The following is an 8,642-nucleotide window of genomic DNA, read 5'->3' on the forward strand; positions in this document are numbered from 1 at the left end:
TTCGCGAACGAATCGATTCTTAGAACCGACTCTCTTGGGTGGATGTTGGGAGTCGACGCGCTTCCGGTGAAATCTATCAGTGTGTGAGTTGTCTGGCTCAGCGTAATTGTGTTTGGCTGAGCTTTACTCAGCTTTTTACAGAAAAAATATATATATATACCCCACATCCAGGGGTTGGGGCTTCGATTCCCGCCAACGCCCTGTGTGTTTGCATATTCTCCCAGTGCTTCGGGGTTTTCCTCCTCCAGTCCAAAGACATGCGTTGTAGGCTGACTGGCATCTCTAAATTGTCCGTGTGTGTTTGTGTGTGTGTGTGTGCGCGCGCGCGACCCTGTGTAGGATAAGGGGTGCAGAAAATGGATGGATGGATATTCCCTACGCCACTGTTTAACGTTAAGATGCCACTGAGTGGCGCTGCAGCCCCGGAGGTTTATGAACCTTATCTCATACCAATGCATGGTTTTAGGGCAGTGTCAGAACTAATATCAATACTCTGTAGCAGATCACTACATTGCAAAACTGTGAAAACTATTCAGAATGTTTTTCGCCAGAATTATGAAAATCTGGATATAAACCAGTGTGTGAAATTATGTCGATGTACCCCGTACCGTATTCAAATATTTTTCAGACAGTCCACAAACATTTATGGCCTCGCCTTGTGCTCCAAGGTCCCCGCTATAGGCTCTAGGCTCCCCCATGACTCTGTGTAGGATAAGTGGTATGGAAAATAAACAGATGTAGCACAATGTGTGGATAACATTTTGAGGATCAGTCAGGATAAAGTCTGATTACAGTCTGCAAATCTGAGATGCACACTATTTAAAAACAGGATACAAATGTGAAAAATATGAAAATCTAAAATTGTAGTTATGTTTAAACCTGCCCAGTAAGCTCCCTTTATTAGGCAGAAGGTGAAAAAATATTTGAATTACCAGTAAGACGTATTTAAAAAATATTTCAAATGTTATTAGTTTCTATTTCTTCTTAAACAGATTATTAAGGCTAATATCTGTTATCACATTGAAATTAAATATTTAATTAAAGTGTAATCCGGTTATTTTTAGCCGCGACCTTTCATGTTTACCTGCAATGAGCTGGATCAACCAGTAGAGGGTGGTATTGTGTAGCTTTAGGTGGTATTGTACGTACAGGGGTTTGGTTTTTCAGTGATTGTTTTTGTTTGTTTGTTCATTTATCTATTCATTTTTTATGGTAGGTTTGCTTTCAATAGTTTTTTAATTTAAAAAAATATATAGAAATGTAAATAAAAATGTAATAATTTGCCCAAAACATTTCCCCTAAAAAAAACAACATAGTATATATAATGTAGCAGCAGTTTCTACCCAGAGCTTGGCATTTAAGGTTCGCACAGCATTTGTAAACTGGGCCAAGACTGGCATTTTGATTTGGGGCAAAAGTGGCCCATCTCTACGTCACATTCTTCCTGAGATAGAGCCTCATTAAGGCTGTGTTGTGACTTTGTTCTACTTGCGGCAGCCAGATACAGACCAGTTCAACAGATGAGTTTATCTATAGTTAAATATCATTCTGCTTATTTGGACCAGATGAAGTGACTACATGTGGGGTGGTGTTAGGCATTCACTCATTAGCTGTTTGATTATGTGAGAAAAAGACATGTTGCACAATAATATATTATGTACTGCATTTTCACTTTTTTTTTTTTACAGCAGACATATCTAACTCCAGTCCTACATATATGGTCTGAGTGAGGCAGTTTGGCGATTTCCCTACTCCACATAATTGATTATTAAGTGTTGAGTTTAATCAGGTTCCTGTGAATGGGAGAATTACCAAACTGTTCTGTTCTCTGGCATTTAAAGACTGAAGTTGTGCAGCCCAGCTCTGTGACACAACATTGCCTAACTCTACTGCCTGTTTTTCCATTAATGATTATTCTGTTAAATTATTTGCTTTGAGTTGCCCATTATATTATATAAGTCCTGTCTTTATATCGCTGTCTTTATATTTTGTATTAATCTAATATTTGTGCTTTTAGAAGCAGGGATTACATTTAGGAGAAGTGCAAGGGAGCCTTTAATTTACGGCATGCAGAGCTGAGCTCGGGTACTAAAACTTATTGGAAGTGTAAATCATAGCATGGCATAATGATGATGGTGATAATGATAATGATGATGCAATACAGCTTCAAACTGATTTATGTAACTCCAGTCAAAGAAATTTTGCTGTATATCTGAATTTTAATCATTAAAGTGTGTAAAATAAATGTGTTCATTTTGCATGCTGAAGGACATTACTACATCATCTGAAGATGTTTCTGATATCATTTTAATTTCGAAACTGATAAAAAAAAGGAAATGATTAAAGTTGGTTATCCAATTCTAGTTAGTTCATATAAAACACTTAAGAAACAAATTTAGTTTTAATTACATTTCCTTGACTATCAATGCTGAGAACGTCATATATCAACATATAGTCATTCCTTAAGTTTGTGATTAGACCCTGATTGGATCATCCAGGCTTATCTAAACCTGCAGGTACCCAGAGGTTTTCATTGGCAAAAAAAAAAAAAAAAAAAAAAAAAAAGACCTGCAAGAGAGAGAACGAGAATGGATGTACAGAGAGGTGATATGATAAATATTTCATGTGTTCCTCTATGGGCCCTCAGCGAAGTGTTGTAATATTGATGTACCATGGGTCCTGAAGGCTGTGCTCTTAGCCCTAGTATACAACACACACACATACACACAATCAACAAGGCATTTGTGGCTGTAGTACAATGACCTTGGTTCTATCACAACCAATGACAATACGGACATCACGTATTAGACTCATAGAGGAACGAAACAAAAACTGCCCTACTGCATGAAAATCAGTGTTTGGAAATGGAGTGTACTCTTGATTTCCTAGGAAAGACTCCTAGTCATCAGCTATGCTACTACTTTCCCAAGGACCATTAATTATTTTTCCTGTAATTCTGCACCCTCCCTTGGCCACTTTTCAACTACAAACCACTGCCATTACAAAAAAAGTGCCTACACTACCATATTTAGCCCGGAATCTCCTGCTATCTGCGGTCGGTTTTACTGGTGCACTTAACTTTCAGGGTAAACTGCAATACACACAGCTGCTGTCAACATGCAATCACTTTACAGGAAGAAGCACAGAGTAAGGAATAGAGCCGAGCTCATGCTTAAGCCCTTACGATTTATTGCTGTTGTATGCAGTAATATTGTCCCCATTACTGGAAAGTGCTTTAATAGTACAGTGTTACAGTAAATCAGTTGACTAAGACACAACTACCTCCTCATTATTTTTATCTTACTCTTTGCTCATAATCCACTGATATTGTCAGAATCATAAGGTAAGGAAGGAAGAAAGCAGAGCGGTTACACTATGACCTGCCGTGGCTTTTATTAGGTTATTTCAGGGCAGTTGCATTAGACGAGGTCTGCTTAAGCCGAGCCAGTTTCCTCCTGTGTCCTCTGTGTGAATGTCTCAAGGCATAGAGCAAGAGACTAACCAACAGGATACATGGAGAGAGAGATATCCAGGGCTCAGTTAGTGATGGATTCAAAGGGATGTCACTTTCCTGTTGAAATCAAATGGGAACAAATTACACTATCAGCCTTTTAATCAGAGGAATAGGAGAGGGGAAGGATTTCCTTTTTGGATTGCTTAATCTTTATCAACAGGACCATGCACATATAGCACATCTCAATATACCACGTATACATATTGTTATGAAAATCATATTAGCACAGTCTCAGCACAAAAATGCTACTCACTGTCAAATAATATTGTTGTACAGAGTAATTTGTGCTATAATGAGGTTCATAAAAGGTCAACAGTCAGCATTGTGATAGGATTGGATAGTTAACCGTCTAAAATGTTAAATGAGCGTATATTTGTACACATGTAGTATGTTTAATTACACTTTATATTAAACTTCACCAAAAAAGATCAGAGCTGCTGCAACAGGCTGCCACTCATGCGGAGCCATCAAGCTAATCGAGGGAATTTCCCCAGTGTGGGATCAGTAAAGTTTTATCTTATCTTATCTTATCTTATCTTATCTTATCTTAATTACATTTTACCATATACCAGCTACTATGGTGAGAATCAGGATTAAACAATCAGGTACATAAAGTTTACAGCAAGAGCAGAAAAAGAAGTGCATATCTGGTATTATAAAGATAACATGTCATTTCATGTCATTTCATTTTATGGCAACATTATTAATATGGCAAGATTAGTTGCCATATCTAGTAGTCGGTATATTGCACCGTAAATTATTCAAATAATGAATTTGGGTCATCATCACTCCTACTCTTGAATTTATTTTAGAATATTTCCTCATCACCCCCTGAAATTAAGTCCTGGATATGCTGCTGTATTTAGAATCACGGTGATACATGTCAGTATCAGGGCTGTGCTGAGAATAATTCACCACCTGAACATTATATGGTCACAGTGCTCCTGTGGTGGTTTCTTTCCATTGATGGATGTGGTTGATATGGACTGCAGTCTGTAAATACTCTAAGTGGGAGATGGACCTTATAAAATAGCAAATCAGTATATATATAGTCTCATTTTTTATCTTAACCCACGTCTCTGGTTGCTTTTCTCTCTAATCCCCTTTTTACCTGGTCACTAGAGTTTGATGGACAGCTTCTTCTAGTTATGGTTGTACCACATTCTTTCTTTGTTTTAATGGATTTAATGGTATGGGATATTTTTTTTTATAACCAAGCCCCAACTGAACTCCTTTTTGAAAGCTTCTTGGTCTTGTTCTCTATTTCTGGGTTCTTCCAAGAACAGATGTGTTTAAGATCATGTGAAGCTTTAATTGCATTCCATTTAACTAATTATGGGGTTTCACTGCAAATTTTGTAGATTCATGACATATAATCACAATTAATACCGTTTCAGTTCCAGGTTGTAACAGTGAAAATGTGGAAAAGTTCAAGGGAGGGATATGTATACAATGCCCACCACTAATATTGGCACCCTTGGTAAATATGAGCGAAGAAGGTTGTGAAAAATTGTCTTTATACTGTACTCTCATGAATATCAAACAATTGCAAACAAAACACAGGTTTATATATATATATATATATATATATATATATATATATATATATATATATATATATATATATATATATATATATAAAATTGTTAAATATAAGTGTGGCACCCTATTATTGGCACCTTTTTAGTCAATACTTTGTGCTACCTCCCTTTGCCAAGATAACAGCTCTGAATCTTCTCCTATAATGCTGATGAGGTTGGAGAATACATGGCAAGAGATCTGAGATCATTCCTCCATACAGAATCTCTCCAGATCCTACAAACACTGGTGGACTATCCTCTTTAGTTCACCCCACAGGTTTTCTATGGGGTTTTTGTGTTGAAACCATTTTTGTGTTGATTTTGATATATGTTTTGGATCATTGTCCTGCTGGAAGATCCAACCACGGCCCATTTGAAGCTTTCTGGCAGAGGCAGTCTGTATTTCATTTAATATCTGTTGATATTTGATAGAGTCCATGATGCCATGTATCCTAACAAAATGTCCAGGTCCTCTGGCTGAAAAACAGCCCCAAAACATTTAAGAGCTACCTAACCGTGCTATTTAACTGTGGGCATGAAATACTTTTCCATATGGCTACCTCTCTGTGTGCGCCAAGACCACCCCTGATGTTTATTGCCAAAAAGCTCTATTTTGGTTTCATCTGACCATAGAACCCAATCCCATTTGATGCTCCAGTAGTGTCTGACAAACTGAAGATGCTTGAGTTTGTTTTTGGATGGGAGTAAAGGTTTTTTTCTTGAAACCCTTCCAAACAACTTAATGGAATGGTGGAAATGGGCATTTTCAATGCTTGTGCTATTTCCTTATAGACACTTCCCATTTTGTGAAGCTCAACAACCTTTTGCCGCACATCACAGTTATATTCCTTGGTCTAACCCATTGTTATGAATGACTAAGGGAATTTGGCCTATGTGTTACCTCACATTTATGACCCTGTGAAACAGGAAGTCATGGTTGAACAATTACCTGTTCCTAGTCACCCAGGTGTACTAAAAATAATGTACAATATTAATGGGAATATACTTCAAATATATTTTTCTCATATGAATTCATAGAGGTGCCACTAATTGTTGCACACCTATATTTAACAAAGGTATTCTTTATATATATATATAAAGGTACAGTTGTACAGTTGTTCCTAGTAAAGTGGACAGTGGGTGTATATCTATTAAAAACAACAAAAGATACTTTAAGAATAAGATTAGAATAAAGTAAAAATATAAATAAAATAGAATATGTATAATGTCCAATATTTGTTTTGTACAGAGTAGTTATCAGCAGTCACTTAAAGTACAGAGTGCAGTAGTGTAGTGTAGTCCTAAATGTTGCGTGAGAATGAAAATGTTCTTTAGTGGTGTGAGAGGTTATTATTAATAAGCCACATCGCCTGCAGGATAAAACTGTCCCTGAGTCTGTTTGTGTGTGCTCCGATGCTGGAGTACCATCTACCTGAAGGTAGTAGTGAAAAGAGACTGTGGCTCAGGTGGCTAGGGTCTTTTATGATCCTCAAAGCCCTCTTTATGCATCTCCTGGTATAGATGTGTTGGTGGGAGGGAAACTCAACTCCTTGAGGCAACCTTCTGCAGAGCTCTGTGCTCGAAAGCAGTGCAGTGGAGGCCAAATGGACTACAACATCAGAAGACCACACTGGGTCCCATTCCTGTCAGCCAAGACCAGGAATCTGAGGCACAGGATCAATGCAACTGGACAGTTGAAGATCGGAAAAAGACCAGGCAATGCTTTAACCACCCACCTAGCATTTATCTTCAACTGTCAAGGTTTGGTGAGCTTCTGCCCACTGTAGCTTCAGAATCATGTTTTTGGCTGACATTTATTCAGCCTAAAATCTGGGGATTATTTGGTCATTGGGGATTTTAAAGCTTATTTGAAAGCAGAAAAAAAGAAGAAGGAAGTCTTGTTGACAGTGCACGCATTAGCATGTTGCTTTAGGGAGAAATTGCTTTAGGGAGAATGTTGTGTTCAGAGGTGTTGTTGATGAAAGGATGGGGAAAAAATGCCTGAAATGTGCTAGTAATTTGTGTTCCAATTCAAATATGATCCATAGATGCACAGGGTGAATGCTGCCTCTGATGAAATGTAGAATGAAAACTCAAAATGTCTCCCAATTTTTCACTGTTTATAATGGAAACTGGTTTAAAACGATCTATAATAGTTCTAAGCTGAGCTAGTACTTTACAGCAGACCTGTAATTAGTGATGAGAAGAGAAAGGATGACACTCTTTGGTGAGGAACAGGTGTGTGTGTGTGTGTCAGGTTGTTATAGAGTGAGAGGTGGAAGTATAATGTGAAACAGGTGTCTATTGTCTGAGGCACATGAAGGTTGACAGATGCTCAGAACAAACACCTGGGTTTATATCATCAGGGACCAGACCTCCATTACCAATTAGCTGAACCGGAAAGCACACGCACACACACACACACACACACACACACACACACACACACACACACACACTACAGTAAGACACGATACATTACAAAAAGGCGAGTACTGTTGTTTTGAATATTATCTCATGAAAAATCCATATAAGCTCAAATGGATAAAAATGATGTGGATTTTTGAGTTGATATGGATCAAGTCATAAGAAAATGTCCAAACACTAACGCTACCCCTATACCAGTTCATAAAAATGGTTAGTAATTTGCATTCGTGGCACCATGTTCGCCCTTTTCTGCTTGCTGAACATGTATACGGATCTTTTCTATTTTTTTGGTCACTCTTACACACACAGTCATAATGTGTAACAGCTACCTGACCTGGAAAATCGAACACCCTTTTGTTTTCAGCACAACATGGGAGCTGGAAGAGGACATTTGCGCCAGAGAGGTTCACACACACTTCCCCCATGCCATGAGAGAGACACACAGACTCCCTGCTGACCGCGGTGCCTGACGACAGCACAGAGCTCTCTCCCAGCAGACTTTAGTCCTTAACCTCCAGTCTCTCCCTGCACACTCATTACCATCATCATCATCATCGCACATGAGCCTTTGTGTGAAAGACAAGGACCTCAATCTGTAACATGCTGCCTTCTGTGAAAACTCATTACCATCATTGTTAGAGTAGAGGAGGACCTCAGCCTGCATTTATCTTTCTTCACTGTTTTACACTTACTTTAACAGGAACACCTGCTCTTTCATAAAATCAAATAATATCCAATCAGCTAATAACGGAGCAACAGCACAATGCATAAAATCTTGACGATATGAATCAAGAACTTCAGTTAATATACATCTCAAACATCAGAATCGGGAAAAAAATCTCGGTGATAACAGTGACTTTGACCATGGTTGTTGGTGCCAGATGAGGTGATTTGCGTTTGTGTTTGATTTTCACACAAACATTTGCTGGAGTTTATACATAATGGTGCGAAAAACAAAAATCATCCGGTGAGAGGCATTTGTTTATTAATACAGTAATGTTGCTGCATGTGACTCATCATGTGAGCAAAAATACAGGAAAGTAAAAAAAGCAAAGGCAACTTCAAATCTACATAATTGATGCTGTGTTAGTAGTACATGAACACCACAAAAGTCCTTCCTG

The sequence above is a fragment of the Ictalurus punctatus genome, chromosome 22 (assembly GCF_001660625.3).
Source record: "Ictalurus punctatus breed USDA103 chromosome 22, Coco_2.0, whole genome shotgun sequence".
NCBI lineage: Eukaryota > Metazoa > Chordata > Actinopteri > Siluriformes > Ictaluridae > Ictalurus > Ictalurus punctatus.